The sequence below is a fragment of the Hibiscus syriacus genome, unplaced genomic scaffold (genome assembly GCF_006381635.1).
Source record: "Hibiscus syriacus cultivar Baekdansim isolate YM2019G1 unplaced genomic scaffold, ASM638163v2 tig00111584_pilon, whole genome shotgun sequence".
NCBI classification, from domain to species: domain Eukaryota; kingdom Viridiplantae; phylum Streptophyta; class Magnoliopsida; order Malvales; family Malvaceae; genus Hibiscus; species Hibiscus syriacus.
In genome coordinates this window covers 603,121-616,830 of record NW_024063127.1, presented here as the reverse complement: position 1 = coordinate 616,830, position 13,710 = coordinate 603,121, and the positions used below count along the sequence as shown (strand labels likewise).

The 13,710-nt window shown below is 31.7% G+C and overlaps 1 pseudogene; it reads right to left on the bottom strand.

The window, feature by feature from the left end:
- Nucleotides 1-205: 205 nt before the first annotated feature.
- LOC120165613 lies at nucleotides 206-3,640 on the bottom strand (annotated as a pseudogene).
- Nucleotides 3,641-13,710: the final 10,070 nt, after the last annotated feature.

Sequence of the window (13,710 nt, the reverse complement as noted above, 5' to 3'; positions counted from 1 at the left end):
TAAAATGATTATTTAATTAAAAAATTTAAATTTTTTTATCTTAAAATAAAACGTTGGGTCTAAAATGTTAAAAAAAATATGGACAAAAATGATTATTAGAGCCATTATTTTACATTATGCCTTTAGATATTAATAAGTAGGTTGGGGTTTAGAATTAAAAATAAATAATCCCCAATAGAAAATATATATACATATTCACATCGAAATCTCAAATAGATAGAACACACACGGACTACAATGTACAAGTAGCAAATGAACAAGGCATATTGAAAGTAATGCAACAAAGTAGGTGTTATTATCGACCATCGGCAGAAGTGAATGAGTCAGCAAAACCAGTAGGCCTAGCTGGGATACTACCTTGCTGTCCTCTAGGTCCAAATAACTAAAATCTTTTCCTTCAGCTTCTTGCCAATATTTCACCATCTGGTTAAGGGGAAGGCTGTTATCAATGCCGCAATAGTCATTGTTATCATCATCCAGTGGCTTCCATTTTTCAACAAGTGGAGCCAATACATTCACTGCATGCCCCATGTCTGGCCTTTTACTTGGTTCCCTCGCAGTGCAATGTCCAGCAAGTTCAGCAATGATGGGGATACTCTCCAGTGTTTCGTCCTTTACGTCGAGAGCGGGGTCGACCGCAGCCCTTAATTTCTCCTTGTCTGATTTGATATGCCAGAACCATGCAGCTAAGTACTGTGTCTCTTCAGGCCTATCCTCATCGAGTGCAGTCAATCCAGTCAGAAGTTCCATCAGCACGACCCCGAAACTAAATACGTCAGCTTTGGTCGTGATTTTACCAGTCACTGAATTTGATCGACACTTGAAATAAGAGTAGGAAAAGAATCAAAAGAACATGTATGGGTCTTCTAAAGAATGCTACATATAGAAATGAATGAATAACCATAGACAGGTTGCTTACCTGCATATTCTGGTGCTAAGTAACCGAAAGTCCCCGCAAGCCTGGTCACAACAGATCTCTCGCCATCAGGGGCAAGTTTAACTAAACCGAAATCTGAAACTTTTGCTCTGAAATCATCGCCGAGTAAAATATTTGAAGACTTGAGATCTCGATGTATAAAGCTCCGATGAGCCAAAGTGTGAAGATACTCCATTCCTCTAGCTACATCCAAGGCAATATTTAGCCGTCTCTTCCAGGATAGCGGCTCGAATTTGAGGCTCTTCCAATGGAAAAGATGCTTGCTAAGAGTACCTTGAGACATATATTCATAAACAAGAATTCTCTCATTTCCTTCAATGGAATAACCCAAAAGAGATACCAAATGACGGTGTCGAACCTTAGAAAGAACTGCGATTTCAGCCTGGAATTCATCCAAAGCCTTGTTGTAATCACACCAGCCTCCATTCGTTTAACTGCAATTTGTGTTCCATCATCTAGTTTACCTTTATAAACTACACCGAAGCCACCACGGCCAAGTTCATTCTCTGGTGCAAAATTTTTTGTCACATTCCGAAGAACTTGAACTGATATGACCAAATTTCCAGCTTCAATCACCCGAGACTCTCCAATGCTGCTACTATTTCTGCTTGCAGAACCACTCCCAGTTACTGTAGAAGTGCTTCCATTGGTGTTATTGGCAGCAACAACAACCTTAACCGTATTATTGGGATCAGATGGGTCCCGTGGATGGATTACCAGGGAAGTCGAAGGCAACTCACTGTCTTTTCTCTTCTTATAACAGTAGATGGATAGAGGAATGACCAGAAATGCAAGAACTACAAAACTTGCAACAAGAACAATGACTAAAACAAATGTGTTTCTTTTGAAACCCTTTGTTTTGGTGGATTCAACAGAAGAATCATCGGTAGTGGAACCGGAATCTCTCGATGAACTAGGTGGGACATAGGGTGGCGAAGAAGAAGCTGAACTCTCAGGTGGAGCATTCTCCCCTATTGTAGGAGCTGGCTTATCACCATTCAATAAAGGATTACCAGTTATGACAAGCTTCACAGTTCCACTAAATTTCGGTAATGGACCGGATAAGTTATTGCCACTGAGATCAAGAGTTTCCAGGGATTTCAAGCTAGTCCAGATACTTGGGATGGAACCACTTAGATTGTTGGATCGAAGACTAATTTGAGAAAGGGAGTCCAACTTTGCAATTGAAGGACTCAAACTTCCAGAGAGGTTATAATGTGGCAAGTTGATGATCGAAACCTTCCCACCATTGCATCGAATTCCCAACCAATTGCAGGGATCATTTTCAGACCAAGAAGAAACAAGCCTGGGAGGGTAATTCACCCCTGCAAGAAACCCTATAAGTGCCATAACTTCGGGGAGCAGAGAAGCCCCGGTGAGGCTCGACAGAACTTGTTCGAAGCCAAAATCACCTTTGATGCTTTGAACACTGGAATTGGACCCATCAACTGATTATTGTTCAAATCTAATCTTTCCAATCTCATATTTGCTAAACTACTAGGAATCAGGCCAACAAGTTTGTTACTATTAAGATTGAGATCATTCAAGAGCGTTAAGTTACTGATGTTCTCCGGGATTGTTCCGGAGAATTGATTCCCATGCAGCCATAAAACTGTGAGGGACTCCATTGTTGCCACAACATCGATTGAACCAGTCATCCCTCCATGAAGTTGATTGTTGAGCCAAAGCATCTGCAAAGCACTGCCACTGAAAGTTCCCTGAATTTCACCAGACAACCTATTACTAGAGAGCATCAAGTTTGTCAAGGAAGGCATGGAACCAAGAAAACCAGGCAATGAGCCAATCAAATTGCAATTCATACAAGAAAAATTGGTCAAATGAGCAGAATTTTGCAAGGCCTTGGGGAATGACCAGCCGGTGGTAGCATTGAAATTGTTGTGGTCCAATGCCATGACTTGCAAATCATCTAAGCCATCAAAGAAATCAGATGGAATCGAATCAAAACTGTTGAAATCCAAATAGGCATACCGCAAATTAGATAAGCCTGAAAAAGATGGCAACTTTCCACTCAACTGATTGCTCTGGAGACCAATGTTGTTGAGCATGGAGAGTTTGTTCAAGTTTTGAGGCAAAGTGCCCTTCAAGCCCACACCTTGAGCCTGAATCTGAGTAACCCTGGAGTTCTCACAGTAGACATGGTTCCAGCTGGGAGGACCACAAGGATCACCACCATTTTCAGGCCACTTCAAAAGCTCAGGATTATCGAGTCCATCTCTGAATTCCATTAATACATCAAGGTCACCAGGGTCAGTGGTGCTAAAAACCACTGTGACAAGAGATAAAAGAAGCACTGAACCAAACTTGCTTTTCATTGCAGATATTTGAGCAGATAACCTCTACTGCTATAAAAAGCTTCATTTGAGTAATAATGGTGGTTGCTTCAAATACCCACTTCAATTCTTGCATCAAACAACTAAAAAAAGAAGGGACTTCAGATTCCAGGAGTACAACTGAGACCACTGAAGAACACACAAGAATTCATGGGGAAAAAACCCAGCTTTGGGAGCTATAGAGCAGCAAGGTCAGATTTTTGACATGGAAAACACATAGAATACTGGATCAAAGTTGAACTGTAGAAGAATATGAGCAAAACTAAAGGAAAAATAAAAGAAACTTGGACGATACCTTAAAGCTTTTTGAAATGAAATATATAATCTTCAACATCAAGATTCAGTAGAAACAGTTTTTTTTTCATTTGCCACACATTTTCCTTTTTCTCCATAACTTTGAACAGTTTTCTTTATTTATGTTGCCATTAGCTAATGAATATGCTGTAAATTTTGTGGTTTGTTTAATTAAAATAGATTAATGATAGTGACCATCCATATCGTCTGAAGATGATAAATAAATAATGAAATGTGTTTTTTGAATGAGGTCGGAACAATAATTGTGAAATTGTGGTCCTCAGTTTTCTTTTCAGGTTTTCATTGGAAAAAACTGATGAGAATGAAAAAGGCTAAGATTATCCATAGAGAAAACTGTGAGATTTTAGATTCGGACGTGCAGAAAAACAATCCATTGAAGTTCAACATAGGAAGATTTGATTTGATTAAGAAACAATACTTAAAAGGAACAAACATATGCCATGATTAACCAAAGAGACAACCCCTTTATTGGTCTTCCCTTACAGTCACATGGACACAATCACGCCTCCAAACTGACATGTTGAATATAATATATTAAGGCTGTAAAATCAGTAATCAGACAGGTTTCAGTCGGATCTTAGCAGGTCGGGTAAATCGGGTACAGGTCAACTCATGTTAATTTGATGGTTTGACTCGGATTAGGTCGGTGCAGGTCAAATCAGTTCGGGTTATTTTCAATTTGATTTGACACCAGATCCAGATCGGGTTCAGGTCAGTTCATTTTCAATTCGGATCGATATCAGTTCAGGTCCGAAGTAGATAAGACCAGGTTAATTAAGGTTCGGGTGGACTTCAGTCGGATCTCGTTAAGATCGGTCACATCATTGACAGATAAAATTTTGGTCGGATGTTTATCAGATACAGATTGAGTTCAGGTAGGTCGTTTTTATTTTTGGATTAATTATTTTGTCATCTTTCGTGATTGTTGAATTGCAAGTTGTAATTGTATATGATTTCGAGTAAATTAAGAGAAAATAAATATTCATGGATCAATTTTGTAAAAATATAAATTTAAGGACAAAATTAAAGAAATATAAAATTACAAATAAATTTTAAAATATAATTAAACAACACATAGGTAAGGACTAAATAGAAATAATTTAAAATGTGAGGTTTAAATTAATATAAAAATGACTAAATTAAACAATTTAAAAAATTATGGGTCAATTACAAATATAAATAAATAACAACAACATGGGTCAAATGAAGATGCAAATATAAATTTAAGGACTAAATTGAATACATATAAAAGTGAAAGACTTAAAATTGAAATAAATTAAAAAACACAAAAAGATTAATCGAAATAAATGCAAAATGTGAAGAAATAATAAAAATTTAGTAAATTGCATTCATTAAAAATTGAAAAATATAATATATATATAAATATAAGTTTATATAAACTATATTTATTTAAACTATATAATTATTATAAGCTATATATATAAATTATGTTTATGTGAACTATATATAAACTATGTATATAAACTATATATAAATTATATAAATATATAGTTTATATATTATAATTTATATTAATATAGTATATATATGTATGTATAACTAATATAAGAAATATAATATATATATATATTAAAGAAACACTATGCATAAACTATATAAAGTAATAAATTATATAGTTTACAAAAACCCTAAACCCTAAAATATAAACCCTAAATCCTAAACTTTATAAACTATATATGTATAGACACATTTGATAATTCATATATAGTTTATATAAACAACGGTTTATATAAACAACAGTTTATATAAATTATATATGTAACATTAACCTATAGTCTATAAACAATAGTTAATTTATGTAACTTATAGTATATGTATACATGTAAACTATATATGTAACTTATAGTACATGTATGTATAAACTATGTACAATATATATAAACTATATATATATATATATATATAAACCATATAAAGTAAATTACTTATATAGTTTATAGAAACAATATGCATAAACTATATAAATTAATAAAATATATAGTTTATAGAAATCCTAAACCCTAACCCTAAACCCTAAACAATAGTTAATATATTTAATCTGTAGTATATGTATACACATAAACTATATATATAACTTATAGTACATGTATTATAAACTATGTATAGTATATATAAACTATATACATATAACCTATAGTATATGTATATATACAATCTATTTATATGTTATATAAACTATATATGTAACCTATAGTTTATAATCAATAGTTTATATTAGTGTACTATATAGTTTATACTTTATAACCTATAGTATAATTATAAACTATAGTTTATATTAATGTACTATATAGTTTACATTAATGTTAATTATCTTAACTATAATTTATATAGTATATTGTTTATAAATATACTATATTAATTAATTATATTAACTATAGTTTATAAACTATACTATATAGTTTATAACATATATATATATTAATGTTATAGACTATATTTTATATTAATATTAATTACAAATTATAAACTATATTATATTAATATAAGTTAATATTAATATTAATATTAATATTAATTATAATCTATAATTATTTTAATATTAATTATAAATAGTTAATTAATAAAATTTATATAGGGATGAAATTGAAATAATTTAAAATATAACTATTAAATTGAATCATTAAAGTTGGACTAAATTAAATAAAATCAAAACAAGGGGATAACGGTACAATGCGAAACGAAATTGACAAAACACGCAGATCCTAAACTGACCCGAACAGAGCGATTATATAAGGTCAAAATTTTGGTTTTTTTTCTCATTTTCGAATTCCTATTCATTCTCTCATTTTGTTCTCTCTCTCTCTCTCTAACTCTCCGTTTCTCTCAAATTCTCTGTCTTCTCTCTAGAAGTTCATCATTGTTCTTCATTTTTCTTTGAAAAACCTTATTTTGATCTTCAAAAACACCAAATCCAAAAAAGTTTTTGTTTTTGGGATCAAACACAGGAATTTCATCCTTGTTCATAATTGTTCATACCAAAACACTCATTTGATCTTCATAACACCAAAACCCATACATTTATTGTTTTTTTTTTTTCGATCAAACACCCAAACTTTTCTCCCGTGTTCATCCAGTTCATATTTGTTCTTCACAAAAACCTTTCTTTGATCCTTACAAACACCTAAACCCTAAAATCATTTTTTTTCTTCGATCAAACCCAAACCTATTCATCTTCTATAACCTAACCCTAACTTAAACTTAAACCCTAAACTAAAACCCAAACTCAAATGTAAACTCAAACTCAAAACCCTAACCCTAACCCTGAACCTAAATCTGAACCGAACTGAACCTGAACCCGAACCCGAACCCAAACCCGAACCCTAAACCGAACCCGAATACAAACCTGAATCTGAACCCGAACCTAAAACCCTAACCGAGCATTTTCACTTACTGTCTCTTTTAATATTCGAATCCTTATTTTTTTTTCAAGGGTTTCATGAACAACCTTTCTTACTAGTTGAATTATCTAGATAAGTTTAGTATTTTATTATTTTGGTTTTGATTTTAATATTGTTTATTAATATATTATTCATTTCTTTTGTAGGAGAAAACCTAAAAAATCAGAATGAAGGGCATTCTGAAAGAGGTAAATATACTATAATTTATAGCTACTATTGATTTGTTTCCTCTGTAGTCTTTGTTTGTGTTGTTGGTTGTTCATTCGGATTGCTTGTATAAGGTTGTTAGCTGCCTTTATTTAGGATTTAAATAAACTGTTTAATTTGTAGCTACTGTTGATTTGTTTCCTCTGTAGTCATTGTTTGTGTTGTTGGTTGTTTATTCGGATTGGTTGTATAAGGTTGTTAGTTTCCTTTATTTAAGATTTAAATAAACTGTTTAATTTGTAGCTACTGTTTAATTTTTACCATACTAACCCTAATTTTTTTTGCAAGGAGATATAAATGATGTACTGTCCGAAGCAGTTGATTTAAATAAATCCTTTGAGAGGAAGTCCACTGGTTCATTCGAATTTGGAAGAAGAACCTCTGCTGTTTGGGACTACTACACATTCACCAAATCTGATAATGGTTCTATATATGCCGAGTGTAAGTATTGCGAATTCAAAAGGTATAAAGCTGATTTTTATATTGGTACATCTAACCCTAGAAGGCATACTGAGAAATACCAAGCATATAAGGATTTTCTTGCTGAAAATCCATGTAGTCTAGCTTCTTTTAATCAAAACAAATACTGTGAATTGTTTGCTGAGCCTATTTTGTGTCATGGTTTTGTATATAGTATTGTTGAGCATGACAAACTTAGGGATTTACATCATTACCTTAATTCTTCTGTTAAGGATCACTACAAGAAAATATACCTTTAATGACACACGCTAATTTATGACTTGCAAAAAATGTCATAAAAAATGTCATGTTTCTTAAAATATGAACGATTTATGACTTACAATAATGTGTGTCATATTTAATAGTCATAATCCAAAAAAATTACAAAACATGGAATACACTTTTTAAATGTGTGTCATCTCTAAAAGTCGTCTTTTAATTTCCCCTCCATTATTTTCATCCTTTCCCGCTTCTTCCCCATCGATAATTATCAATTCACTCCGCATGCTTCCCCTTTTTCACCTTTTCCCTTTTTCCCTTTGTCCAAAATACCATCTTCTCCAACAAGATCGTTATGTTCTCTAAATCCTATTGCCCATATGCCATTTTTATCCATTTCTTTTACATTTACAGTTTCGTTTCAACCTTTCAATGTTCATAACTTAGAATCAGGATAGCGTAATCAATCTTGTTTTGACTTTTTGACTTCATGGGTATTTCTTCAAAAGTATAATTGAAACTTCAATTCTTGGGGGTTTTATGATTAGATAATATAGTGGGCTGCTCCTAATTCTTTCGCTTTTGTCTTTTTTGTAGGTATTACCTTTGTGCCAAGCGGATTTTCAGTGAGCTAAATGAGACACCTTATGTTGTAGAGCTTGATCTCCGAGGTATCTGTGGATATTATTCATCTGCTTCTTATTCGTTTATTGTATATGTGTGTGTGTGTGCGAGTAGAAAAAGAGTAATTTTAGATGAAGTGTTGACTTGTTGAATTTTTGTTTTAGAAAATGGAGGTAAAATCCAATATGTTCTTCTGGATTTGATAGGTCGAAGCACTGTTCCATAAGTGTTTGTGAATGGCAAGCATATTAGAGGCTCTGATGGTTAGCTACTTTGTCTCCATAGTATTTTTTTTTCTAGATATTAGAAATATATATATATATATATATATATATATATATATATATATATATATTGATTTCATTTTTCTTATTCTTTCTGACTATTTAGATCTCAGAGCTACGGTCGATGATGGTACACTGCAAAGGCTGGTGTTTCCACATATGATAAAAATTGGCCGCCAATTTTCCCAATTATACATCATGATATAGCTAATGAGATACCGGTTCATGCTCAGAGGTTGTAATATCTTGCATTCGTAAGTTGGCTTGGTGTGTAAGTTTATTTTTTTGTCTTCTTATTGGATTTTTCTGTACTACTCTTCATTCCTGACTTTTTAATGTAAATTGTTACACAAAAGATAAACTTTATTGAATTTTAGTTTTTGCACTGAATTTTATTGTTATATTAGGTGCAGTTTCATAAAGTAAAAAATTAAGTGCTAAAAAGCTAAGCATTGAACTGTACTGCATTTGTGGTGTTTTCTTTTATGTTAAATGCTTTAAATAAAGACTGTGAACGCTAAGTTGAGCTTCCTCCCATTAATTTAGTTCATTTGTTTTTATTGGAACCTGAATTTTAGTGCTTAGTTGACGTTAAGGATAGAAGAAAGAAAGAAAGATAACAACTATATAGACAGAAGTGAAAAAACATTGAAGGGGTATTACATTTTGATGTAAAATCTACTGAATTATAATTCAAAGATTGAATTGTTTCTTGCACAATTGTGCTGCTGTTAGCATTAAAATATATATCCCATATATTATCTTTAGCTTTAATTTACTAAGAATAATCATATGTTTTATAATGTGTTATCTGATTATCTCTGTTATTATTAGATCCTGATATTTGGTATTTATAATTGTCAGTGTAATATAGCATTATAGTAAAGAAATCCAAGAAGTTGGACGAGGGGAAAACAATTCATGCTACACATACTAGTTTTTGGTCAATACTTAGTTGAGAGAACATGAACTGAGCATTACTAGTTTACAACTGTATTTGTATACCAGTTTATACATGAAAGTAGTGACGAAGAATTCCGATTTTTCAATTATTAATTGAATCTATCATTTATTTATTCTCTAGTCCTTAAGTTTTCCTGATTTAGCAAGCATTTAGGAAGAGGTTTTTTTCCCATTTGTTTGCTTAGTTTTCTTGCGATGTTAGTCATGTTGTTGATGCTGATTTTTTTTGAAATGTCCTCCTTTTAAGTTCTAGATAAAGATTAAGTGACTTTTTTTGGGATGGTGTTATTTAATATCTATCCCAATTTTCGGCCTTGTACCACCTAAACTTGGGATTTAGTGAACTTGGAAACTTTGTAAGGAAAAACTCAGTACCTTGTTCTTCTTCTTTGTTTAATATTTTACGATTCTCTTAATTTCTTGTTAAATTGGCCTTGATCAAATGATTTGTTTTCATGCTCATTGTAATTTCAAGATGATCTCCTCCAATCAATTAACTCAGAATTTGGCAGTGACGTTTAGTTTACTAAGAATATAACTGACTTGTAAGTTTCTTAAAATTTTTCTCTATTTTAAACCACGTATCTGGACACGTTCATAGGATCAACACTGATTGTTTGCAAATATTGCATTTATCTTTTATGCAGGAGGATTAGTGATATAAATGGGCCAAGTCAGGATTTTCCTGTGCTCAGAAACATGAAACGCCTACTGACATTGTATGTTTTGTGCTCAAGTTATCAAATATTTGAAGGTTCCATCTATATATGATTCATTTTGACAGAGCATAATCACATTATATTTGTATAGCGTTTTGAGGAATCTTATGTGACAAACTTTATTATGTCGTGATATTTTGTATCGACATATGATTACAATATTTTTGATAACTTAATTTGAATATATTGTATGCAAATGGATTGCTTATATATAATATGATATATATATATATATTTAGTATTATGAGGAATTAAATGTGATTTAGTTTGATTATTTGTCAATCTACAATATATATATATATATATATATATATATTTACGACATACAATCACGACACACGAATGTGTGTCATCTTTTCTAATGACGTGTGCTTCAATGACACGCAATGTAAGTCATAAATGCGTGTCATAAATTTATTACACACAAATGTGTGTCGTCTTCATTTATGACGGGGGCTTCAATGATGCGCAATGAGTGTCATAAATACGCGTCATAAATGCGTGTCATAAATGCGTGTCATAAATGCGCGTCATAAATTTATGACGCACAATTGCGTGTCATCTGAGATTTATGTCGGTGGCTTTAACGACAGGCATTTGTATGTCATATGCACCCATAGATGACGTGCAATGCACGTCATTAAAGGGTTTTTTTTTCTAGTAGTGGATATATCTAGGTATATTGTTACTAAGTATTGTATGTTGGAGCATAAAAAAATATTGCTTGATTCAATGCATTCTGTCTTAAGTCGTGTTTGTTTTACATGTGATGCTTGGTCTGCCTGCACTTCACGTTCTTATTTTGCCCTTATTGCTCATTATGTTGATAATAACTGGAAACTTCAATCTAAAATACTTAATTTTCATCGTTTTCCTCCTCCTCATGATGTTGAGTCCATCTTTAAGTTTGTGAAAAAGATGATATGTGAATGGGGTCTTGAAGAAAAGCATTTACCATTACACTTGATAATGCTTCTGCAAATGATAGAATGGTTAAGAGACTGAAAGATGATTTGAATGTCATTTCTCATCTTTCCTGTAATGGTAAGTACTTCCATATAAGGTGTGCTACCCACATTTTGAACTTAATAGTTCAAAAAGGTTTGAAGGTAATTGATTATTCTGTTAATAAATTACATCAGATTGTTAAGTTTATTGATTCTTCTGACTCTCGACTTTGTTCCTTTGAATTAGCTGTTAAATACTGTGATTCTTATTTCTCTAGTAAGTTAGTATTGGATGTTCCTACTCGTTGGAATTCAACTTACTTGATGATTCATAGGGCACTTGAGGCTAGATTAGGTATTAAGTTGTTTTTTAATAGGGAAAACGAGTTGGATATCATTACTGATTATGAATGGGAAATAATTCAAACAATCTGTGATTTTCTTGAGCCTTTTTATGAAATTACTACTATGTTCTCTGGTTCTAAGTATCTCACTTCTAACTTGTATTTGGCTAACATTATTGCAATTGATAATCTTTTGTGTGATGCTCATAATGATCCTTGTGAAGGTATTTCTGCAATGGCATGACCCATGCTTGAACTTTATTTGAAATATTGGTATGATCACTCTATGATTCTGTCTTTTGTTGTTTTACTTGATCCTTGATATAAATTACAACTTCTTAAGAAGTTGTACAATATTATTTATGTTGAGGATGAGGTTCAATGGAGGGTAAGTCTCATTTATGATGAGTTTCTTGAGTTATATGTATTTTATTCAAAAATGCACCTTGTGTTTCTTCTTCTTCTTCTGTCCAAAGTAGCACATCCTTGGACAAAAGTGGCTCAAGTTCCAATCGGAAAATCATATTTATTTCAGGTTAGTTAATATAATTTCTAGTTGAATTTTAACTTATTTATTTCATGTTTTTATTTACTAATTTCTTGTCTTTTTGTTTTTCATAATTTTGATGCCAATTTAGCTGCTTCAAGGAGTGGACGATCTGATATTGACTCGTACATCAGTTTGCCCCTTGTCTCTCGTACTGGAGAATCGAACTTTGATATTTTGGAGTATTGGAAAAATCAACGTGTTTCATATCTTGTACTTTCTCGCATGGCGAGAGATATATTGGCTATTCCAATTACTTCAGTTGCATCTGAATCGTCCTTTAGTATGGGGGTAGAATTTTGAACAAATTAAGAGCTTCACTCTTACCAATAAAATGTTGAGATTTTTGTTACAACCCGTAATTGGTTGTATGGTTTTGAGCCGGAGGATAAGGATGAAGACCACCTTACTGTGGTTAATGACTCTGCTACGTAAAGGTATGATATATTTGTTTTATTTTATTATTTTAATCTCAATATTTCAAACTGTGTATTAATTATTTTAATTTTTTAGGGTGTTAACGTTAAGTGAAACCATTGGAATTTACGATTCAGTCTTGTTTCTTCTGTTTACAGGTAATTTTTACTTATTAATTACTTATTGTATTTATTATGTTTAACAGTAACTGAAACAAATTTTTATTGATGCTTTTGTTTTTTTTTGTAGGATGCTTCTGTCCAAAGTAACACATTTTGATTTTGCTTGATATTAATTTTACTTTCATAAACAATGTTGAATGTTTGATTATGTAAGGGTTTAGTAAATTCGGAAATGTTTGGCACTATTGGCCATCGTATTCCCTTTGGCTTTATCGCTGATTAAATGTTTGTTTAATGCAGAAATTCTGCCTGCAGCTGCCTGTTGTTGCCTACTGCTGCCTGTTGTTGCCTGTTGCTGCCTGCTACCTACTGCCTGTTGGTAGCTTTAAAAGTTGCACGTAATTTAACAATGTTGGAAGCTATTTCGATATAAAAGCTCGATGAAGAAATTTTTAGTAGCAAAGTTAGGCTTTTAGCCTTATAACATTTTTGTTATAAGATCTGAGAGCTTAAAAAAACTTTTTTTCTTCATTTTATTGTATTCAACTTGAATTGACTAAAAATTCAAATTTTATATTAAATGTTATTTAAATTATCATTATCAATTAAATTTATATTTTATATTATTTTTTATTTATGTTATAATTGTTAGATAATTTTTTGTACAAAAATTAAATGGTATAGTTTATATTTATATTTTACAGAATTAATCATGTTCAATACTAATGTTCATTTATTATCAAATTAATTATCATTTCATTGCCAAAATTATTTATATTAATAATGTAAAACATTAATATATATTACATAATAAATACTTTAATTATTAATATTAT